The sequence below is a fragment of the Tursiops truncatus genome, chromosome 2 (genome assembly GCF_011762595.2).
Source record: "Tursiops truncatus isolate mTurTru1 chromosome 2, mTurTru1.mat.Y, whole genome shotgun sequence".
Taxonomy (NCBI): Eukaryota; Metazoa; Chordata; class Mammalia; order Artiodactyla; family Delphinidae; genus Tursiops; species Tursiops truncatus.
Window position 1 is genome coordinate 134,262,542 of NC_047035.1, and position 25,072 is coordinate 134,287,613.

The 25,072-nt window shown below is 41.7% G+C and overlaps 1 pseudogene; it reads left to right on the plus strand.

Moving 5' to 3' along the window:
• Positions 1-11,611: 11,611 nt before the first annotated feature.
• LOC109551778 (protein SET-like) lies at positions 11,612-14,458 on the plus strand (annotated as a pseudogene).
• The last annotated feature ends 10,614 nt before the right edge of the window (positions 14,459-25,072 follow it).

Below are 25,072 nucleotides of genomic sequence, written 5' to 3' on the forward strand. Positions count from 1 at the left end.
AGCAGAAGAGACCAGGGTAGACCAGAAGGACCGCTGAGCTGGCTACAAGACCCAATTCTCCCGCACAGGTATATACCTCATCCTTCACCTGTCACTCTCCGAACCTTAAAGCCACCCACATTTGCCTCTGAACAAGCTTTTGAAAAAATGAGCAGGCACCCCCGGCACCCCCTCCCCACCCCAGTACCCCACCCTACCCCACCCTACCGGGCTGCTCTTTTCAGAGCCCCAGACATCGACGTTAAGTTACCTTTAGAAAGAGCCAGTTTGCATCTGTGGTTTCTGGTTAAAGGATCCTGTTTCAGCAGCCCGGCTGAACCCTGGACAGCAGAGATATCTAACACCCGTCTGCGGAGGAAACGGCAGTGCCTCGCTCCTCCCTGGCTAAACGCATTTGCTCACCCGTCCCTGCAGAACAAATCATGTTCTTTTCCTTGCGCTAAAATCCCTCTATGAACAAATCCTCTCTGTGTCCCTAAGAAACGGGTCCCACACCCGCGGAGAGCGCCCTCCACATACAGAAATACACGCAAACCCCAACCCAGAACCACCAGGTGTAAGCCTGGTTTTGATGTCCTTTAAGAACAAACCAACAACAACAAAAATCCATCTAAGAATTGAAACTAAGAGCAGTGACTAGAAAGCTTATGCACAGGGAGTTATAAACGTCCGTAGCCTAAGTTGCAAAACTATGCATGGCGCTAACAGTTGAAACACGCTTTAAAAACAGCCCTTGGGGATGCCACCTTCAAAGAGGCGCGCAGCCCCGGGCAGCGGGCAAGTCCTTGCTTTTCTGCGCCGGCTTTCCAAGTCTCTCCCTTGTCTTTTGTGCCATTTACTATAAACAACATTCGAAGGTAGCACCGTGTACGTTTTCAGCCCTGGCAGGAGAGCCTGGGAGCCCCAGGAGCGCGTGGGGTCCGCGCCGCGGCCGGGTCTGCACGCGCCGTAACGAGCAACACAGTCCCCTACCTGGGTGGGAAATCCGCGGGCGGCCGCCTCCGGGTGCGGGCGGAACGGCGTCCGCCTTGGTGGCCCCGCCGGCAGCTCCCGCGAACGCTGCGCTGGGGCGATCCCCGCGGAGGCAGGAGTCCACGGGTGTCACACATGCATCACGGCGCCCGCGCCGCCGCAGCCGCCGCCGCCCGCCCTGGCGCAGCGCGCAGCGCGCCGCCGCCACACCGAGCACCAAGGGCGGGAGGCTCCTGCGTCCTCTATTCAGTGGGATCAGATCCTAACCCGCTTTCTACCCGGCCTGAGCATTAAGGCATTCGCGGCGGGCAGCTCTTCGCTTCTAAATCTCCTTCTGATTGGAGACGGAGTGTTTGGGATAGCTGGGTGGGAAGGGGACCCAGCGGGACCCCAGGCTCCCTGGATTTGCAGAGCATTAGATGTTAAACATCTTATTCCTCCAGTTTCGAGTTTCATCCCCCACTGATTATTGTCATCTCCTTCGCGCTCTCCACCTCGCCTGGGGCAAGGGGGCGATGTGTACTCCACACCCCTTTCACCAGCCCCAAACCAGGACACGTACTCCAGCCATAACAAACTTATAATTTCTTGCACATGCCTCACTCTCTCACCTCCAGGCCTTTGCATGTTCTTTCCTGTCTGCCCAGAATATTCTCTTCCTCCTAAGCTTCTTATCCCTGCCTAATGACTAATGGTTCTCAGCTGAGCCATCTCTTCCTTGAGGAAGTCCGCCCTCCTCCCTGGAATAAGAGAGTTCTCCCTGCTCCATGTGCATGGGGCCACCACTGCTTCCTCTACCACAGCACCCAACACCTGTTACTAAAGTTGACTGCCTGGTGTCTGTCTCCCTCACTAGAACATAAGCTGTGTAAATGCATGGTCTCTTGTTTGCTGCATGTGCAAAGGCATATAGTGTCTCTCAATGTATATTAGTGCAGCTACTATCCAGATTAAGGTATAGAACAGCTCTGGCATCCGGAGGTTTATGACCCTTACCAGGCAATAACTACTCATCTTCCATATGTAACCACTATTCTCGCCTCTTCCAGCATCAATTATTACTGCCTGTTCTTGAACTACATATGAATGGAATCAACAGTTTTATATTATTTCAGATTGTGAAGGTATATAATATATCTACCTATTATATATATAATATATATGAATAAAGACAAATTTTCCTTTTCCTTTTCCAATGCTTATATCTTTTATTTAAACTTTTTCTTGCCTTGTGGCTCTGGCTAAGACTTCCATACAATGCTAAATTGAAGTGTCAATACCTAGTCTTATTCTTAGATTCAGGGAAAGTCTTCATACTATTAAGTATGATGTTAATTAAAAAAGTGATGATAATGAAGAGCCTTGTTTTATTTCTAATTTCAGAGGGAAAGCATTTTTACCACTAAGTATGATGTTAGCCGTTGGTGTTTATTTTTATAACGTTTATCAGATTAAAGAATTCTGAGAAGGAATATCAGGGAATAACAGATTCCCTTCTTCTTTTAGTTTGCTGAAAAGTGTATAATAGGGCTTCCCTGGTGGCGCAGTGGTTGAGAGTCCGCCTGCCGATGCGGGGGACGTGGGTTCGTGCCCCGGTCCGGGAGGATCTCACATGTCACGGAGCGGCTAGGCCCATGGGCCCGTGGGCCATGGCCGCTGAGCCTGCGCGTCCGGAGCCTGTGCTCCGCAACGGGAGGGGCCCCGACAGTAAGAGGCCCGTGTACCGCAAAAAAAAAAAAAAAGTCAATATTTTTCTATATATTTAACCAGTTCTTCATTCCTTCTTGGAGTTCTGTGTATCTATTTGGAGGTTCCTTTACTTCACTCTGAACAGTTCCTTTTAGTATTTCTTGTAGTGAACATCTACCAGAGACTATTCTTTCAGCTTTTATACAACTTAAAATGCCTTTATTTGACCTTTCTTTTTGAAGATTATTTTTCACTATGTATAGCATTCATAGATGGAAGTCTTTTTTTCTTTCATCACTTTGAAGAAGTCAATCTATTGTCTTCTTGCTACCATATATTCATTTGAAAACTCTGCTCATAGTCTTGTTATCACCTCTCTGAAAGCAATCTTTTTGCCTTTCACTGCTTTTAATATTTTCTTTTTATATTTTCTTTCAAAAGTTTAATTATGATATTCCTATATATGGTTTTCTTTATTTTTTTTCTGATTCTGAGCATCTTGAATTTGTGGGTTAATATCTTTTATCAGTTTTAGAAAATTCTCAGACTATCTTTTCAAATGTTGTTTCTGCCCTATTTTCTCTCTCCTATGCTCTTAGATTGAGAAAGCACATGTTACACATAATTAAATGGTTTTGATATTATCCCACACATCTTTTCTGTTCCATTTTTTCTATTCCTTTTTTACCTTCTTTGTACTTTAGCTTGAGAATTTTCTATTGACCTTTCTTTGGGTTCACTAATCTTGTTTTCTGCTGTGATCAATTTGCTGTTAAACCCATCCAATGAGTTTTTAAGTATAGATATTACATTTTTCAAATGGCTACTTGATTATTTGACATAAGCTTTGTTGACTTTTTATCCATTCTGTCCATCATTTTCTCTATTTTCTTTAACATATTTATAAGAAAATCTATTAACTACAACATATGGATAATTTATTTTATTGTCTTTTCTGTTGGTTATTAGCAAACATTTTCTTGCCTTTTTGCATGTATCCTGTTTTTTTCTTGTACGCCAGATATTGTGTAAAGGAACCACTGAAAACTGAAGTTACTCTTTTTTTTTTTTTTTTTTTTTTTTTTTGCGGTACGCGGGCCTCTCACTGTTGTGGCCTCTCCCATTGCGGAGCACAGGCTCCGGAAGCGCAGGCTCAGCGGCCATGGCTCACGGGCCCAGCCGCTCCGCGGCACGTGGGATCTTCCCGGACCGGGGCACGAGCCCGTGTCCCCTGCATCGGCAGGCGGACTCTCCACCACTGCGCCACCAGGGAAGCCCTGAAGTTACTCTTGTTCTCCTCCAGAGATGGTTCACCTTGCCCTCTGTTATACAGATAAGATGAGGGGTTGATCACCTCAATCCACTCAGGAATCTGCTTCCAAGGAACTGGATGTCAGCTCTACCTAGATTACTTTCACCTCTGTGTTCGTATGTCTCAAAGATGAGAGCTATCATGTGTTTATTGTAGGACATAGCCTCCAGGGAGAATTTTTCTCATCAGCACTATGACACTGCAAAATATTTCACTCTGCCTTTCCAATCCAGCACCTAGCTTCTTATACCCCCCAACTCAGCATTCAGCAAAGATCCCATCAGGCAAAGCTGTCTGTACATTTGGGTGTTTTCTAGATTTTAAACTGGCAGACAAGCCATATGGTGGTCTAAGGCTCTGCCATTTTCTCTTCCCCTAGTATAGCCCCCTCTGCCTGATCCTCAGCCCATGCTTGGACTCAGCAAATGCATAAGGAAGAAAAGAATAAAATCAGCTCACCTACCTAGGAAGAGCTCTTCCTTTTTTGGAATGTTAGTTCATTTAGTCCTTTTTGTTTTCACTATTCTCAGATATCTTTTAAAATGTGATTTCTGTAATTTATTCTTTTTTTCTAGTGGAAGTGCAAGATGAATGGCATGCCACCACCTATTAAATACTACTGGAAAGCAGAAATTGATTTGCTAACTGTTTAATCCTCACAACACTTTTATGAGGTAAGTAAATTTTTCAGACAAGTTGTGTAACTTGCCAAAGATCACTTAATAGTAAGTAATGAAGACAGGAGATGAACCTAAGCTATCTCATCCTAAAACCAGGGGTGACAATAACCATGATGATATATTGCCTCCAATGGATGGGAATATTCTTTTTCAATAGGTAAAAAAATGCTAATTCTGACTTCTAACTGAAAATCTGAAGAGAAGATCATTTTTAAAACTTCCTTTTGAGACTAATTTTGAGTCAGATATGTAAGTTATTTAAATTCAAGGCACATCTCTCACCAAAATTTTTCTGTAGAAACCAAATGACCTTTTCCTACCCCTCAAGCCCCAAGAGATAAAACTCACTTAATCAAAAGTGGTTTTGGTCATATTTTCTTCAGGAAACATGAGTGGCAACTGTCAAGTTTTCTGTGTCCTCCTCCCACAGAATTCTAAATTATGACAATTCACTTCAGGAATACAAATGCATTGAGGGGAACACTTTCACTTTTTATTTTCATTTTTGGAATGTAAGTGCAGTGGACTCCTAAATTGCTTGCCTAGAATAGCAAAGGTTAAGGTAATTAGAGTAGAAATGGGAAAATCCATAATCAATTGTGTTTTAAAAGGTCCAAAGAATACCAAAATGAGAGCTGAGAGGGCATCAGGCAGCCGGTGGTTTGTGGCTGCAAAGGGTGAGTCACAACTGAAGCTATAAAACCAGCACATTCTGAAAAGCACTGGTGTTCACCCTTTTCTTTTTCACTTAATGTTTTTTTTATTTTATTTTTATTTTATATTGGAATATAGTTGACTTACAATGTTGTGTTAGTTTCAGGTGTACAGCAAAGAGATTCCATTATACATATACATGTATCTATTCTTTTTCAAGTTCTTTTCGCATTTAAGTTATTACAGAATATTGAGCAGAGTTCCCTGTGCTATACAGTAGGTCCTTGTTGGTTATCTATTTTAAATATAGCAGTGTGTACATGTCAATCCCAACCTCCCAATCTATCCCTCCCCCCCTCCTTCCCCCTGGTAACCATAAGTTCGTTCTCTAAGTCTGTGAGTCTGTTTCTGTTACGTATATACAATGGAATGTTGCCCAGCCATTAAAAAGAATGAAATAATACCATTTGCAGCAACATGGATGGACCTAGAGATCATCATACTAAGTGAAGTAAGTCAGACAAAGACAAATATCATAAGATATAAATGCAGAATCTTAAAAAAAATGATAAAAATGAATTTATTTACAATACTGATGTTTACTCTTTGTGGGCCTTTGCCTAAGAATAATGTGATAATGATAAAGTCTCTTCTAGCTACAGCTTTATCAGTAGAAATAATTAAGATGCAAAAGAATCAGAATCTCTTCCACTCACTCTACTGACAGGGAAGAACTTCGGACTTGACCATGGCAAAAGTCAATATATGAACTTACTGATAAAGACTTGATTGTTGGCTTTTAGAAAGGAAAGTGTCACCTGATACTGCAGAAAAACCAAACAATTCCATAAAGAAAGCAACTGTCTGCCTGAAAGCAGAATTTTAAAACTAAATCTAAAAAAGGAATCCACAAAATCCTATCACAGGATTTTAAATATTTCCATTACCTTCTGCTGCTTCCCAAAGAAGGCAGTGATTTCCATGCATTGGCCACGTCTGCCAGACTTGCTGGTTCATTTCCTGGATTTTAGCACTCCGTAAATTTTGATGGTTCAATTATACTACTATCAAACGATGTTAAAATGCCACCCTTCCTGTATTAAAAAAAAAAAAATTTAACACTACCTGCCAGTATAACAATCAATTTTAACAGCTGCTTTTATCATGTGCTTACCATTTGAAAGGCATTCTATGTATATTTTTGCTAATTTTCCCCAAAACACTGCAATTTATGCACTTTATTTTCATTTTCCAGATTAAAAAAAAAAAAATAAGCTTAGAATGGTCAGGTAATATATCTAAGGCCACACAACCAGTAAGCAATAGGGTTAAGAGTCAAATCATGGTAAAATTCCAAAGCTTGGGTTCTTTCCATAAAATCACTCTTCTCCTGTTGGAATAGTCTCATGTCCATTGCCACACCTTCCATTCTACCCAAATCGGTCTGTTCCCTCAAATATTTTGTACTTATTTTCTCTTCTGTATCTTTACACACACAATTCCTCATACTAATATTGTTTCTAATCCTCAACCTTATAAAAAGCTAATTTATCCTGCATGTGCCTGCTGAGATTCCACTTCTTCCAGTAAACCTGCCCAGACCACCTTACTTCCTCCCCCAGCTCTCCACAGCAATCTCTCCCTTCCAGATATGTATATGACATATATTCTATTTGTTCATTCATTCATTCATTCAGCAGATCTTTATTCACTTCAAGCACTGGAAACACAGAGATGACTGGAAGTGAAATCCAATAACAAATAGATAAATATAAAATGTGTTTTAAATATACTAATATATATGCGAATGTATATACACACATTTATATGTTCAACAATATTAATAATAGCTGACATTATTGAGTGCCTATTATGTGCCAGGCACTATTCTAGGCCACTTAGGTGTTCTAACTTATTTAATCTTCACAACAACTCTTCAAAGTAAGTACCTTTTTATTTATGAGAATACTGACACACAGAGAGGTTAAACAAGTTTCCCAAGGAAGATGAGACGTTCATCAAAGGGACCAGGAGAAGAAGGGTGTAGTGAATATTGTAGGTGATCCTCTAACATCCAATCTAGTCTCCTTCGAAACTGTGAAGTTTGGAAACATTTGGAAAAGATGTGAACCCCATAAGTGGCCCATGAATGACCTAAGTAAACCCAATCAGTAATTCCAGTAAATAATTTCCAGTGCCCTGGTCCAAGATCCATCCAGAAACTCAAGCCTAACAGCATTTCTTTGCAGCAGAAATTGGCTCAAGGAGGTCCACAAGATCACACTAAAGAAAAAATTACTTTTTCTCTTCTGGACATGAATGAGGAATCATTAAATAGCCCTGTTTGCTACCAGCAGCCATTTTACAACCATGAAGAGGACCAGCATGAACACAAAGTTTACTGTCTTAACCTAGATTTCCCTCACTTAAGCCAGTGTTTCACCTTCCATCTGCTCTTCATCCCAATTCTCCATCATAGGAGGTTTTACTAGTCATAATGATACTGCATGCCAAGGCCTAGCACCATCCTACTTTCTACCAACAATGGGGTCCTCATTGCCATCTGACCAGTGAACAATGCAGTCATAGAATCCATCCTGAGTGACTCGTTTCCAGGGCCCTTTATGGTGCCAGCTGTCATAGCCTAGGTTTTCCCCTGAAAGCAGAGCCTGAGGCAAGGGTTTACACATAGGTAGTTTATTTTGGTAAATGAGCCCAGGGAACAAGAGTAGGGAGACTCTGAAGAATGAAATAGAAAAGTAAATTCACGGGTACGGTATCAAACTAGTCACTGTTGTTGGCAACTGGACATTGGTCCTGCTGGGAAGCTCTGAGGAATTGTATAGAATTGGACTGAGAAATGTCACCCAAGCATTGGAGGAGTGAAACGCTTATCTGCCAGTTTCCATCTCCTGTTGGTCAAAGGTTGGAGCACTGAAGGTTAATTTCACACTTGCACATTTGCGTATGCAAAAGTGTCCAGCTGGTCCTCCAGTTGGTTTAGCTGCCTCACAGAGGCTTCACAAAAGAAGTGATGATTCTGTGACTGGACCATTCACTGGTTCACTAGTTGGACAAGCTTGTTCCCAGAAGAGTCCCATATCTGGTATCAGAGAAGCAGAAAGTAAAAAATACACTGTGCAGCTGAGGCAAGGTGCTTATACACTTGGGCAGAACTGACTCCTGCATCCATGGCTAGATTAAAGGTGGACTCAGAGGATATGAGGTGGGGCACAGGAAGTGTCCACACATAGTACCAGTTGTCAGAGAGAGACATGAAAAGCACCTTCAAGCTCAAGGCCATCATCCAGCTGCTAGAATCTGGCTACCTCTGTATTTCCAGTAATAGGAACACATTAACTTCCTTATTTTTTAAGCCACTTCTTTCTTCTTAGTCCCCCCTTTATTAAAAGAAAACTACTAGAAAAAAATATATATATATATATTTATGAATTGTGACATGTCAGGTAGTGGTAGGAAAGCAGCCAGAGATATAGAATTTGTTTTCCTTGAGTATAGGATTTGCTCACATCATTGGTTGTGAAGCCTTATTGGTATCGTATTGGCCATGTTCAAACTGTACATAAGCTACTCATTTATGTGAAATAAAGCAAGCTGTCTTTTCTGTAATATGAAGCCTAAATCATGCCAACTTTTTTTTTTTTTTTTTTTTTTTTTGCTGTACGCGGGCCTCTCACTGTTGCGGCCTCTCCCGTTGCGGAGCACAGGCTCCGGACGCGCAGGCTCAGCGGCCATGGCTCACGGGCCCAGCCGCTCCGCGGCATGTGGGATCTTCCCGGACCGAGGCACGAACCCGTGTCCCCTGCATCGGCAGGCGGACTCTCAACCACTGCGCCACCAGGGAAGCCCCATGCCAACTTTTAAGAGAGGATTCTCTACAGAAAAAAAAAAAAAAAAAAAAACAGTATTTACAAAAGAAGTAAGAAGTTCGTTAATAAGCTCAGTTTTTCACTCAACAAATGTAGGGTGCCTCTCATCTACCTGTCATCATTGTTGTCTTCCCTGGGGATACAGCAGGGAAACAGACAAAATTCCCCACCATCAAGGAGTACTGTCTAGTAGGGGAAACAGACAGTAAACTCAGGGGAGGAGGAAAGGTAAGACCAGACCAACATACATTTTTAAAGGACCATCTGGTTTCTGTAAGGGGCTGGGGTGGAAGCAAGGAGACCATTTAGATGTTGATGTAGCAATTTGGGCCGGAATGATGGTGGCCCATCATTGGTGAGGGTGAAGGTGATGAGAGGTGTTCATTCCTATCGCCTTTATTGTGCAAAGCAGTACAGTCTTTGAAGAAGGAAATACCTGAGGAAGAAAATGGATTCTAGAAGGAAATGGAGGAGTAAAATATAAAAGGTCACTGGATAGGTGTTAGGGAGGACATTTGATTCAGCTGGAAGGACAGTTGCAAAGTGTGAAAAAGCCATAGATTGAAAGAAATGTAGGTGATGAATTGAATCTACTTTGGTGTTAATCAATAGGCATATGATTGATAACATTGGAATATTCTAATTACTTTTCATTTCTAGGTTATGTTTCTTTAAATACAACACCCGGCAGAGCCTGGACTCTGTGAGACCCAATATTCATAGAGTTACACAGACTTACACAGAATGAAATTTGTCCTGTTTAACACATTTTGAAAGTGATTTTTAAATATTTTTACTCTTATGATTTTTACTCATAAATCTTTCCCTCTGAGATATATTAAGTTCCAACTCCTGCAAAGAAAATTAGATAGAAGACAGTTTAGCTATGAATCAAACTAGAATCATGATCAAAGAGAGTCTCAGTAGATAGAATGTAGTATAGAAATTAAGTTAGCTAAGTTTGGACCTCTCATATTAATCATTTCATAATTCATATTTTCAAATATTTACAGCTCATTGAGCAAGGCTATTTTCTTTCCCTGTGGAAAGATGCTTGGTGCTTAAGGGGCCCCGTGATTTAGTAAGGATAATTATGTGAAGCAAAGTACAAATGACAAGTGACTATTTTTGTGATTTTCTTTGCCTCCTTCCCAAACTCAGTAGAATGGTGAAGTAGGGGGGAAACTGGATGACCGTTTGAGCAGGGAGCAGGGGTTGATCTCTTTATTTAAAAATATTATGGGCAACAAATTATTCCTTTAAAATGCAAGTGTATTCAGAGTGTAAGCTCCATCACACCTCTGTGTGATGATAGTAATACCTCAGTTACCTAAAACAATGGGCAATGGGGCACTGACAGAGAATAGAGGGGAAGTCCTAAAAACTTGGAAACAGGGAACTGGGGTTTGGACCCATCTTCGCTACCATCTAGCTGTGTGGCTTTAAGAAAGTCACGTGGCTTCAACAAATGATGTTGGGAAAACCGGATATCTACACGCAAAAGAATGAAGTGCAACCCTTACCTTACACCATATACAAAAATTAACTCCAAATGGAGCAAAGACCTAAATATAAGAGTGAACCCTATAAAACTATTATAAGAAAACAGAGGGGGAAAGTTTCATGGTATTGGATTTGGCGTTTATTTCTTGGATATGTCACAAAAAGAACAAAGCAACAAAAGCAAAAAAAAAAAAAAGATTAACTGGACTACATCAAATTAAAAGCTTCTGTGCATCAAAGGACACAATCAACAGAGTGGAAAGGCAACCCAGAGAACGGGAGAAAATATTTGCAAGTGATCTATTTCATAAAGGGTTAGTATCAAGAATACATGAAGAACCCTTACAACTCAACAACAACAACCACAAAAGCAACCCAACTGAAAAATGGACAAAGGACTTGAATTGGTATTTCTCCAAAGAAAACATACAAATGTCAGTAAGCACATGAAAAGGTGCTCAACATCACTAATCACTAGAGAAGTGCAAATCAAAACCACAATAAGATACCACAGCACACCCATTAGGATGGCTATTATTTTCAAAATGAAACAAAATACCAAGCGTTGGCAAGGATGTAGAGAAGCTGGAACTGCTGTGCACCATTGGTGAAAATGTAAATCGGTGCTGTTGCTATGAAAAACAGTAAGGTTGTTCTCTAAAAAATTAAAAATAGAATTACCATTTGATCCAGAAATTCCATTTATGAGTATATGCCTAAAAACTTAGAAACAGGGACTTAAAAAGATGTTTTTAAACACATGTTTATAGCAACATTATTCACAATAGCCAAGAGCAGGAAGCAACCCAAGCGTTCATCGACAGATGAATGGATAAGCAAAAGGTGGTATATACATACAATGGAATATTACCCAGCCTTAAAAAGAAGGGAATTCTGATACATGCTGCGACATGGATAAACTTGGAGGATATTATGCTAAGTGGAATAAGCCAGCCATTAAAGGACAGATACTGTATAATTCCAGTTATATAAAGTACCAAGAGTAGTCAAGTTCATAGAGACAGAAAGTGGAATGGTGGTTGCCAGGGGCTGGCAGGAGGGGAATGGGAGTTGTTCCTTAATGGGTACCGAGTTTCAGTTTTGCAAGATAAAAAGAGTTCGGGAGCTGGATGGTGGTGATGGTTGCACAACAATGTGAATTACCTAATGCTGTTAAACTGTATACTTAAAAGTGGTTAAGATGAAAAATTTGTTATATGTATTTTATCACAATCTTTAAAAAATTTAAGATAATGAATAGAAAATGCTTTCACAGTATAGGATATACAGAAAGTGCTCCAAAAATAACAAATTTTATACTTGGTATTTTATTAAATGTCCTGAATTGAGGCCCAAGATGGTCCCATTATGTCAAGTTCCTTTCTGGGCAAAAGAAAGCATGTGGTGAAATTAAGTCATCAGAATTTTTAGAAGTGCCTGACACATCATTTGGTCTCATTCCCCGGGGAAAAAAAAAGTTACAATGCCTTGCCAACTCTTAGAATTCTTATTTCTAACATGAAGTGTCTGGACAATTCATTAAATCATCTGTAAGTTCCTTCATCTCTCATAGTTCTCTGTTCTAAGTCAATACTTTGTAAACTGTGTTCTGTAACTCTAGTCCTCCAGGTAAAGGACACGCTACATCACTTGAGTTCTGGATGCTTCGGTACACGCACACGCACGCACACACATACACACACACCCTTGTTTCAAGCAGAGATGCTCGCATTTTCTATATTGAGGTTATGTTCAATATTTACTGTTATACAACATTTTTCTAATTTTAAGAAAATGAAAGCTCTGTTTCTACGGAAGCCAGGTAAATAAATTTTTCAGATAAATGAAATTTATCTTCTTCAAGTACAAAACTTTCATTTTAAATTCTACGTTTCATGAAAATCCTATAAAAACTGACCCTTGTGGGCTTCCCTGGTGGCGCAGTGGTTGAGAGTCCGCCTGCCGATGCAGGGGACACAGGTTCGTGCCCTGGTCCAGGAAGATCCCACATGCCGCGGAGCGGCTGGGCCCGTGAGCCATGGCCGCTGAGCCTGCGCTTCCGGAGCCTGTGCTCCGCAACGGGAGAGGCCACAACAGTGAGAGGCCCGCGTACCGGAAAAAAAACAAAAAAACAAAAAAACTGACCCTTGTCCCATACCTTCTAAAAGAGGATTCCTGGACCATAGTCTGATTGGTAAGGCTTGGCTTCACCAGGGACTGACATGCAGTGGACTATGCTTTTACATAGAATTATAACCATGAGTTTCTATTCTCTTTTCAGGAAAACACAAGACTTTGAGCCCAAAATGAAAATAATAACTCCTACTAACCCAGTTATTAACTTTTCGTCTGTCAGTGCCCCGTCAGTCTTCATGGTACTGCCATCCAGTACCCTGCCTGGTTCCATGCCTCCAGCTCTGCCCAGCTGTTACCTCCGTTAAGACTCCCTTCATCTGGCTGAATACTTATCAGCGTTAAAAACTCAGCTCATGGCTCTGCCGCCCGCCCCTCGCCGTGAGGAGGAAGCGGAGGAGGAGGCGGCTCGGGGAGCTGGAGCCGCGAGCTGGAGCGCGGAGCGTGAGTGAGGGAGCAGAGCCGCCTACCTGCCCGCCGCCGCCTCCCCTCAGTAAGCGGGAGCCCGGCACGCAGCCTCAGCCCCTCCCTCGTCGTCAGGCCGCGAGGGCAGCGCGCGCGAGCCAGGGGGAGGGAAAGCGAGCGAGCGAGCGCGGGGAGGAGGCGGCCGGACGGACCCGGCGCCCGCGCGTGTGGCGTGAGGGGAAGCCGCGGCCCGCCCCCTTCGCCTTCCCTTCTCTCCCCTCCTCGCTCCCCCCGCCCCCTCGACCGCGGAGCAGCACCGTGTCGGCGGTCGCGGCCAAAGTCAGTAAAAAGGTGCTCAACTCCAACCACGTCGGGGCTGAGGAGACCTCAGAAAAAGAACAAGAAGCAATTGAACATATTAATGAAGTACAAAATGAAATAGACAGACTTAGCGAACAAGCCAGTGAGGAGATTTTGAAAGTAGAACAGAAATATAACAAACTCCGCCAACCATTTTTTCAGAAGAGGTCGGAATTGATCGCCAATATCCCAAATTTGGGGGGAGCAACGTTTGCTAACCATCCACAAGTGTCTGCACTGCTTGGGGAGGGCGCTGCGTTATTTGACAAGAGTCGAAGTGACAGAATTTGAAGATATTAAATCAGGTAACAGAATAGATTTTTATTTTGACGAAAACCCTTACTTTGAAAATAAAGTTCTCTCCAAAGAATTTCATCTGAATGAGAGTGGTGATCCATCTTTAAAGTCCACTGGAATCAAATGGAAATCCGGAAAGGATTTGACAAAACGTTCAAGTCAAACGCAGAATAAAGCCAGCAGGAAGAGACAGCATGAGGACCCAGAAAGCTTCTTCACCTGGTTTACTGATCATTCTGATGCAGGTGCAGATGAGTTAGGAGAGGTCATCAAAGATGATATTTGGCCAAATCCATTACAGTACTACTTGGTTCCGGACATGGATGATGAGGAAGGGGAAGGAGAAGAAGATGATGATGATGATGAAGAGGAAGAAGGATTGGAAGATATTGATGAAGAAGGGGATGAGGATGAAGGTGAAGAAGATGCAGATGATGATGAGGGGGAGGAAGGAGAGGAAGATGAAGGAGAAGATGACTAATGGAACACTGATGGATTCCAACCTTCCTTTTTTAATTTTCTCCAGTCCCTGGGAGCAAGTTGCAGTCTTTTTTTTTTTTTTTCTCCTTCTCCTCTTGTGCTCAGTCGCCCTATTTCTAAGGTCTCTTTTCTCCTTTATACCATGGCTCACAACTTATTTGGGGGAGAAATACCTTGAGCAGAATTCAGTGGGAAAAGAATCTCTACCCCTTTCTGTTCCAAATTCATTTTTATCCCTTCCTGTCTCAACAAAAACTTTATGGAATCAACACCACCATGCTCTGTGGGAAAAAAGAAAAACCTTCAGCTCCCTTAGCTCTGCTGGAAGCTGGAGGGTGCTAGGCCCCTGTGTAGTAGTGCATAGAATTCTAGCTTTTTTCCTCCCTTCTCTGTATACTGGGCTCAGAGATTACACTGTGTCTCTATGTGAATATGGACAGTTAGCATTTACCAACGTGTATCTGTCTACTTTCTCTTGTTTAAAGAAAGAAAAAAAAAACTTTTAAAAATGGGGTTATAGAAGGTCAGCAAAGGGTGGGTTTGAGATGTTTGGGTGGGTTAAGTGGGCATTTTGACAATACGGCTTCTCCTGTGGCATGTTTAATTGTGATGTTTAACGGACATCCTTGCAGTTTAAGATGACATTTTTAAAATAAAATTCTCTCCTAAAGATGACTTGAGCCCTGCCACTCAATGGGTGAATCAGCAGAACCTGTAGGATCTTATTTGCAATTGACATTCTTTATTGTAATTTTGTTCCTGTTTATTTTTAAATTTTTCTTTTTGTTTCACTGGAAAGGAAAGATGATGCTCAGTTTTAAACGTTAAAAGTGTACAAGTTGCTTTGTTATAATAAAACTAAATGTGTACACACACAAAAAAAAACTCAGCTCATGTGTTCCCAACTTAAGGAAGCCACCCCAGCTGGGTGAAGTGCTTGTCCTTTCATCCCCAAATATCCTGTCCATCTGGATACCGTATATACACATGTATGCCCAGGCACTTACCATTTTTGTTATCATTCTCTCTTTTTCAGTCTTCTCCTTAACTAGGTATATGCCCCTCAAGCCAAACTCTATGTTCTCTTCATGTCTGTATCCTCAATGCAGATGACAGGGCCAGAGTATTCAATATGTACTATTTAACTGAACTAAAATAATTTTATGTCATCTTAAAATTTCATGGATAATTGACCCTTTTTTCATAGCCAACTTTCCTTGATGTCACAGATGAGTTTTCTACCATGCCTCATCTTTTAGTTACACCTAGATAATTGAATGTTAACTCCTGTTAACGAGATTATTTAATGATATAGAAAAATACAAATGGGAATGAAGTATGAAATCTCAATACAAAGCTGTACAAACTTCAGTAAAATTCTGTGAAAGCAGTAGTATATATTGTATATGTATGTAGAAATGATATGCACACACAATATGTATCTATATGCATATACATGGAAGTGCATCAAGATTGTTAACAATGTTCACATCTTGTAAGGATGTCTACAGACACTTTAAAAATACGTTTATGAGACTTCCAGTTTCCAGTCCAGCATAAAAGGAGTTTGGAAGTCACCACTCCATTCTAACAGGTGAAAAGCTGAACAAACTGAAAAATTAACAACTCTTCTTAGATTCATAAAAGAAGTGAGGTCACAGGACAAATTGCTGCTCCCAGCATTGGAGAGACATGCAGATACCGAGAATCACAATTTACTGAAGCAGAAACGCTTGAGTAGAAACCTCCACAGGAACCAATGCTGGGGCTGGAAAACCTGAACTATAATTGATGAATTGCTGGAGGCTCAGTGTGGACCCATCTGTGAGATAAAAACTCCAGGAGACCCAGCCTTAGGGGGTCCCCACATTGGTGTGAGTTTTTGCCTCCAGAGGCTTGACCAGGTTCTCACAGTGAAGATCAGAGAAAAATCCACTCATGCTTCCTGTAGGAGGAGGGGGAAACTGGCTGTTTTGAAAAATGCCAGAGCATTCTATTCTTCTTAACAAGGCCTGCCCTCAAGAGAAACTGCCTTGCCAGAGACGAACCTATTGGGTTTTTGTCAGAGCCTAACTAGCCCAGGGGAAGGGAAACACCCAACTCTATCTCCCTCCAGTCCCTCCTAAGCCCCCCACCCCCACTTAAGAGGGCTGGGACTGAGAGGCACTTGCAAAGTTCACAGCCAAGGAGCACAGCCTCACGGAAAGCCTGAGACCTAATCACAGGACCACAGAACACCTCCCCTACCCCTACACCTCACCACCACATCACCAAAGGTCTCTTTCCTGCCATTCCTTCTACCCAGTATATCATGTCCAGCTTTCAACAAAAAAATTACAAGGCACACTGAAAGGCAAAAGGCAGTTTGAAGAGACAGAGCAAGCATCAGAACCACACTCATACATTGCAGGGATGTTGAAATTAGCAGATATTGAATTTAAAACAGTTATGATTAACATGATAAGGGCTCTAATGGAAAAAAGTAGACAACGTGCAAGACAAATGGATCATGTAAGCAGAGAGATGGAAATTCTAAGAAAAAAATCAAAAAGAAATGCTAGAAATCAAGAACACTGTAATAAAAATAAAGAATGCCTTTGATAGGCTCACTAGTAGACTGGACAGGGCTGAGGAAGGAACCTCTGAGAGTGATGATAGAGACTTCCAAAACTGAAAGGCAAAGAGAAAAAAAGACAAAAAAACGGAACAGAAGATCCAAGAACTGTGGGACAACTACAAAAGGTATAACATCCAAGTAATGGGAATACCGAGAAGAGAAGCGAGAAAGGAACAGAAGAAATATTCAAAGCAATGATTGTAATAGGGGTGGGGCAGGCGCACGCGACCCTTAGCGCAGGCCGTTTGGAATTGGCTGTTAGCGGTCCTGCTCCCACCAATGGGTGACATTGCGGTGGGCCCCGCCCCCTCCCCTTCCTCTGTATAAAAGGAGCCGGAATTCTGACTGGGGGAAGATGGTTCTTTGAGGCACTCGAGTGTCTGCCATCTTCTGGGCCTGCTGGCTTTCTGAATAAAGTCATCATTCCTTGCTGCAACTTATCCCACAATATATTGGCCTGTCGGGCAGCGAGCAGATTAAACCTGGGCTTGGTACCATAATGACTGAGAATTTCCCTAAATTAATGACAGCTACCAAATAGCAGATACAGGAAGCTTAGAGAACAGACAGGATAACGGCGGGGGGTGGGGGTGGGGGGGCGGGGGTTATTAGGCATATAATATTCCAACTGAACAAAATCAAAGATAAAAATCTTAAAAGGAGCCAGAGGGAAAAAATGCCTTCCCTCTAGAGGAGCAAAGATAAAAATTACATCCACCTTTTCTTCAGAAACCATGATGAAAGCAAGAAGAGCATGGAGTGAAATATTTGAAGTGTTGAGAGAAAAAAATGAATGCCAACCTAGGATTCTGTATTCTAAGAAGTTAGCCTGCGAAAGTGAAGAATACCTTTTACTTTCTCTTTTTGGCCACACCGCACGGCTTGTGGTACCTTAGTTCCCCGACCAAGGATCAAACCCGGGTCCTCAATAGTGAGAGCTCGTTGTCCTAACCACTGGACCACCAGGGAATTACCAAAAATACTTTCTAAGGCAAACAAAAAATTGAGAGGTTGTGTTGCCAGCAGTCTTGCTTTGAAATGTTAAAAGAAGTTTCTTCAGAGAGAAGGTGTTGGTTCAAAACCAACAACCTGGAGCTTCCCGGGTGAAATCTGAAAGGGGCCCTCGGACACAGAGGGTGAGGAGAGACGGAAGGAAGAGGCAGACACTCCAGTCTGGTAGGCGGTAGGTTTAACAAGCACGGGAACTTGGTACCAAGGCTGTGGCCCCAGAACCATACCCCGGCCCCTCCCTCCAGGTAAACTGGCAGAAAACCACAACTAACCATATCCTCTAGCTGTGTTCAGAGCACAGGAACAAGACTCCAACCACAGGAAAACTGCGGCAAACTGGTTCAGCTTCACAAGCGCGACAAAGCCGCCCTGCAGCTCATTACCATCTCATTATAATACTAGGATCTCAGCCATCCGCACCAGAATGCTTCGACCCCGCTTCCCACCCAGATGCCAACAACCATACAAGGGCAGAAAGGAGGTGGCAGCCCAGTTCCAGGAAGAATCACGGCTATTCCCGGAAAACCAATGTAGATGCCTCGCCCTCATTAACCTTGCCCTTAAGATCTTGCCTGAATCATCCCCGTGGGCGAGAAGTTGATTTGCGAACTAAGTTCCTGCTTCTCCATCCTCTGGCCATTGAATAAAGGTTGCCTTGCTTCCATCTCAGCTTTGGTTTCGGTTTTGGCTGCACGAACTTGAATGGAAAAAGAACCTTCCCCTCTGAGGCCAGCTAGGGCTCAAGTAGGGGTCCACGCGACCTAACTCGGTAAGAAAGTTATCTTGAGGCTTGTCTGAGGCTTTTCTTGGGCACCGCAAGAGAAGTCCATCTCCACACCTGCCCACCATAATCTTAAAGTTTATATAGAAGCCTGAACAGGGTTCTGTCACACATACTGTCCAGATGGTCTCAGCAACAGATCACTCTCAAAGCTACATCCTTGAAAATAGCTCCCACTGTGGGAACGGTGGGCAGAGCATACATGCCAAGGCCAGGGGTGGGGTGAAGAGCCTCCCATTTCCCTGGTCCTGTTCACACATCATCCTGTGATCACATCCTTTGGATGACCTCCTCCAACAGAAGGAAATCGATATGGGTCAGAAACTCAGATCCACATAAAGAAAGGAAGAGCGTTAGAGAAGTAATACATGCAGGTAAATAAAAATTTTTACTTTTCTTATTCTTTTTTTTTTTTTTTTTCCAGTATGCCGTCCTCTCACTGTTGTGGCCTCTCCCGTTGCGGAGCACAGGCTCCGGACGCGCAGGCTCAGCGGCCATGGCTCACGGGCCCAGCCGCTCCGCGGCATGTGGGATCTTCCTGGACCAGGGCACGAACCTGTGTCCCCTGCATCTACAGGCGGACTCTCAACCACTGCGCCACCAGGGAAGCCCTTACTTTTCTTATTCTTAGCTGATTTCACAGATAATAGTTTGTTACAAATAACAATAGCGACAATGTACTTGATTATGTATGTTTATTATATATACAATATAAGCATATGCAATTGTATATATAAGCATATACACTTCCATATGCTTCTATATGAGTGAGATAAATGACAGCAGTAATATAAGGTACAAGCAAGGGACAGAAGGAAGGAATTAGGAATATTTTGTTTTTATAAGGTACTTGCACTACTTGCGAAGCAGTATAGTGTTATTTGAAAGTAGACTTGCATTATCTGTAAATGTACATTGCAAATTCTATCCAGGGCAACCACTAAAAAAAAAAATTGAAGAAATATAATTGATATGCTAAGAAAGGAGAGAAAATGGAATCATATAAAATGCTCAATAAAAACCACAAATAACAGAAAAAGAGTGGAAGACAAAAAGAGGAATAAAGAACAAGGGCAAGGAATAGAAGATAGAAACAAATATGGTAGATATTAATCCAACTATACCAATAATCACTTTAAATGTCAATGGTGTAAACACACCAATTAAAAGATAGACTTTGACAGAGTGGATCAAAAAACAAGACTTAAGGGAATTCTCTGGTGGTTCAGTGGTTAAGACTCCGCGCTTCCACTGCCAGGGGCCAGGTTCCATCCCTGGTCAGGGAGCTAAGATCCCGCAAGCCACGTAGTGCAGCCAAAATAAAAAAGATTTAGCTATAAATTGTCTACAAGAAACCCACTTTAAATATAAAGATACATGTAACTTAAGATTAAGGGATGAGTAGACAAAGCACAGAGGATTTTTAAGGCAGTGAAACTAATCTGTATGACAGGTGTACAGTAGACCTATGTCTTTATACATTTGTCCAAACCCATAGACTATACAACACCAAGAGTAAACCCTAAGGTAAACGAGACTTTGGGTTATGGTGACGTGTCAGTGTAAATTATTGACTGTAACAAATGTACCACTCTGGTGGGGGATGTTGATAATAGGGGAGGCTATGCATGTTGAGGGGGCAGAGGATATATGGAAACGCTGTGAACTTTCCACCCCACCGTGGAGTGGAAATGGGAAAAACTTTTTACTGAATAATTTTAATATCTTTCTACACTCTCCAAATTTACTGTAATGAGTGCGTGTAAACAAAGATAAAATATGTTAAAATTCTACCACATCCCTTTTCCTAACATTTGTATGTGGAAAAATCGGTGACCTATCGGGCTTCTCCAAGTCTTGAGTTGTTTGATGAGTAACACGCTCCTTTTCTTTGACACTGATTGAACTTGTTCTGCAATAAAAACATTGAGAAAAGGGACTATGACCCTCCCAGGTTGGCATCTTCCTCTGGTCTGTGCTCCTAGGCCTCCCACCCTGTACCCAGAAGGATAATGATGTGACTTCGGGGCACTCTTATGCATGGTGAAAATCTTATTGATTTGGAAGGTGATGTTCTCCAAGTGTTTGCCACAGAGTCAGTAACAAATCATTAATATTTCATGGCTTTTCTGTTCATGTGTGAGGACAACTCCAACTGGTCTTCCTGAGTCATAAGGGAGAGGGCAAAGGCTGCTGGGGACTGCAGCATCTCCTCGGAAACTGCTGAGCTCAAAGTGGGACCTCACTCCACATATACAGGTCATCATAGACTCTGAGACATGGGTCAGACACCAAGATGTATATTTAGCCAGGAAGCATGTTTCCATGGCAATCTTAAACTCCTGTGTCTGCCTTTCTTCCTCCATCCGGTGTATTAAGTCCACATTCAGCCCCTGTGGGCTTTGCCCATCTGTTATGCAGCTGAGGCCTCAGCTGCTTTATGGGCTGCTGATAATCTTGGAAAGCGAGGGCAAAACCCAGACAATAATGTTCACAGTACTTATTCTCTGATTGCTTGACATTCTTTTAAGAGTCTGTTTTCAATTCAGAGACATTCAGAGAGATTTCACAAGGCAGGTCATTGTAACATTATTTGCAACAGCAAAACACTGGAAATCATCTAAATGTCCAACAAGAGGGCACTTGCCTAGATAGCTATTTCTTCAGCTAAGTACCAGATGAGGAAGTCAACTTGCATATAAAGTCCATGCTGTATGCAAAATAAGCACTAGAATCACATGCATGTAGCTGCATTTGCTTAAGTTGAATGCATTTATAACATAATCACACTGTACTCATAAAACTAAAAAAAGGCTATATTAAAAACTTATTGGGGGCTTCCCTGGTGGCGCAGTGGTTGAGAATCTGCCTGCTAATGCAGGGGATACAGGTTCGAGCCCTGGTCTGGGAGGATCCCACATGCCGCAGAGCAACTAGGCCCGTGAGCCACAACTGCTGAGCCTGGGCGTCTGGAGGCTGTGCTCCGCAACAAGAGAGGCCACGATAGTGAGAGGCCCGCACACCGCGATGAAGAGCGGCCACCACTTGCCACAACTAGAGAAAGCCCTCGCACAGAAACGAAGACCGAGCACAGCCAAAAATAAATAAATTAATTAAAAACTTATTATCCAAAAAAATGTATTGAAGGAAACAGAATAACTTCACTAACCAAGAAAAAAAAACCCTTATTACTCAGGGGGCTTATATAATCCCTTGTTAATTCCCCTCCTCAAAATTTTCCTGCCATTTGCCAACTATGATAATAATTAAATATAAATTAAATAAATCACTCTCCTGGTCTGCAGAATGTGCATAACCAGACAGAGTAAATGTTCACTGAATACTATTTTCCAGTCAGGCTGGATTGTCAGGGACTGATGGAATTGGCCAGCCTGGCTAGAATGGGACTGGTCACATGGTGAATGCAGAGTACATGGAAATATTGTCAGACCACAGAATTCCAGAGAGGGACAACACAATGCAGAGAGGACCTGATCCAAACCCCCATTTAACAGGTGCAGAAGCTGAGGGTCAGAGAAGCCATACACTAACCCAAATTCACAAGCTAGCCCAGAGGGGTGAGGACAAGAATCCAGGTCTCCTAATTGTTCATTCTAAGTACATTCTGACGCTTTCTTTTTTCAGAGAGTAGGAAACTGAGAAACAGAGAAGGTGGATGATTTGAAAGTGCGGCGTTGAGAAACATACACAGAGCATACAAGCAAACCTAGCACACAGTGGAACTCAGTAAACGTTTGTTGAATGCAGTTCGTGATATGTTAATGACCTATTATTTCAGATTTCAATTTTTTTAAACTTCTACTTTTTTTTTTTTCCTTTGGCCACCCTGCACAGCATGTGGGATGTGGTATTAGGTCCCCAACCAGGGATCGAACCTGCAACCCCTGCATTGGGAGCGCAGTCTTAACCACTGGACCACCAGAGAAGTCCCCAGATTTCAATTTTTTGAGCCAATATAATATGTGCTCATTGTAAAAAAAATAAATAAATACTAAAGTATACAAAGATAAAAATTAAAACTCAATCCCCTCTATCCCACATCTAGAGGTAACCACTTAACCATTACTGACAGTTTGAAGAATATCCTTCCAGATATTTTCATATATATATAATTTTTAAACAAAAGTTGATTCATAATTTTTTTAATACTTATTTATTTATTTTGGCTGCGCCGGGTCTTAGTTGCAGCATGCGGGATCTTCGTTGCAGCGTTAGGGCTTTTTCTTAGTTGCAGCATGCGGACTTCTTCTTAGTTGCGGCATGCATGAGGGATCTAGTTCCCCGACAAGGGATCGAACCCAGGGCCCCTGCAATGGGAGCGTGGAGTCTTACACACTGGACTACCAGGGAAGTCCCTGATTCATAATGTATTCACCTCTGCATCTTTTTTTAATTTACTGATATATGAAAGACATTTTTCTGCATCTGTACACATGGATTGCTTTATTTGTTATAATGTCTGAATAATATTTGTCCATCTCTCTCACACTACTACTCTCCTTTGACCAGGTGAGAAAATTAAAAAGAGAACTGTGGGAGTGGACGTTTTATAAATGGTGCTGGGAAATTTGGACAGTCATCTGGAAAAATACAAAATTAGATCCATTCTTCACACCTTATGCTAGAATAAATTCCAAATGTGTCAGAGGTTTAAATATAAAGTATGAAAACATGCAGAAGAAAACGTGTGTGAATGTATCTAATCTGAGACTGGGGAAATCTTCCCTAATCATGACGCAGAGTCCAGAAGCAGTAAGGCAAGAATGGATCAATTTGACTACATAATTTTTTTTTCTTAATGGTCACACAAAAGAAAAAAAAAAGGGAAAGGGAAAAGGAAACCATAGATTTAAAAATACACTTAAGGGCTTCCATGGTGGCGCAGTGGTTGCGGAGCGGCTGGGCCCGTGAGCCATGGCCGCTGAGCCTGCGCGTCCGGAGCCTGTGCTCCGCAACGGGAGAGGCCACAACAGTGAGAGGCCCGCGTATTGCAAAAAAAAAAACAAAAACAAGGCACTGAAGAGATAAATCAATCAATATAATATATGGATTGTTTGCATACTATTTCCAACAAGCCAAGTATAAACACACACATGCACACCCATGCAGAAGCATGCAGAAGAACACATGAGCTCATGTGCATGCACACATGTTTATAAGACAATCGGGGAAATTTGGAACACTGATCAAAGATTAGAAAGTAAGTAACTTTTATGTAATTTAATGATATAGTAGGTTATATTTTTTAAAGAGCACATATCTTTTAAAGATACTCTGATAATATTTATAGATGAAACAATATGTCTGAGATTTGCTTCAGAATAATCCAGGGAGCAGGGTGGGAAGAAGTGGTTGGCAATATATATCAGATAGGAATGGCCATGGATTTAATCATTACCGAACTTGTGTAGTGAGCAAATGGTGGCTCACCAGACTATACTCTTCTTTTTCGTATTGTTTAAAATTCTTCACACTAACCATTAAAGGTTAAAATTTTTAAAGACTACTGATACAGTGATATAGTCAAGAAAACTCTCTCCTGACTTTAGTCCTGACCCTTGGCAAATACAAATTTCTTTGTATAATTAGAAATCATACATTGCCTCATTATTCTGGTAATTTATGCATATAAATTACCAGTTAGATTTCAAGTCCTTGATATTAGGAATAGCATGTTTTGTTCATCGTTTTTCTCCAGTGCCTAGCTAGGAGTAGGACTAGATGGGGAAGTGTTTCTCAAATTTTTCCATGTGCAGAGAGCTTAATGCTCACTCAGCACAAATGTGGACCACTGGTTTTAGGTAAAGCAAATAAAATCGGTATTAACTTTTATTAAAATTAAAATATTACTAAAATTAAGAGTATTAACACTGTATCAATGACAAGAATAATTGATAGAGAATAGTATTGGTAGACAAAAATAAATGATAAAAAATTATTAATAAATACTAACAATATTATATTATAAATGATAAATTTGTTATGCTAAAAACATAAAAGTAATTTTTTTATTTTTATGTTTCTTTATTGAAGTATAGTTGATTTACCATGTTGTGGTAGTTTCTGCTACACAGCAAAGTGATTCAGTTATACATATATACATACTCTTTTTCATACTCTTTTCCATTATGGTTTATCACAGGATACTGAATATGGTTCCCTGAGCTATATAGTAGGACCTTATTGTCTATCCATTCTATATATAATAGTTTGCATCTGCTAATCCCAAATTCCCACTTCATTCCCCCACCACCCTCCCCCTTGGCA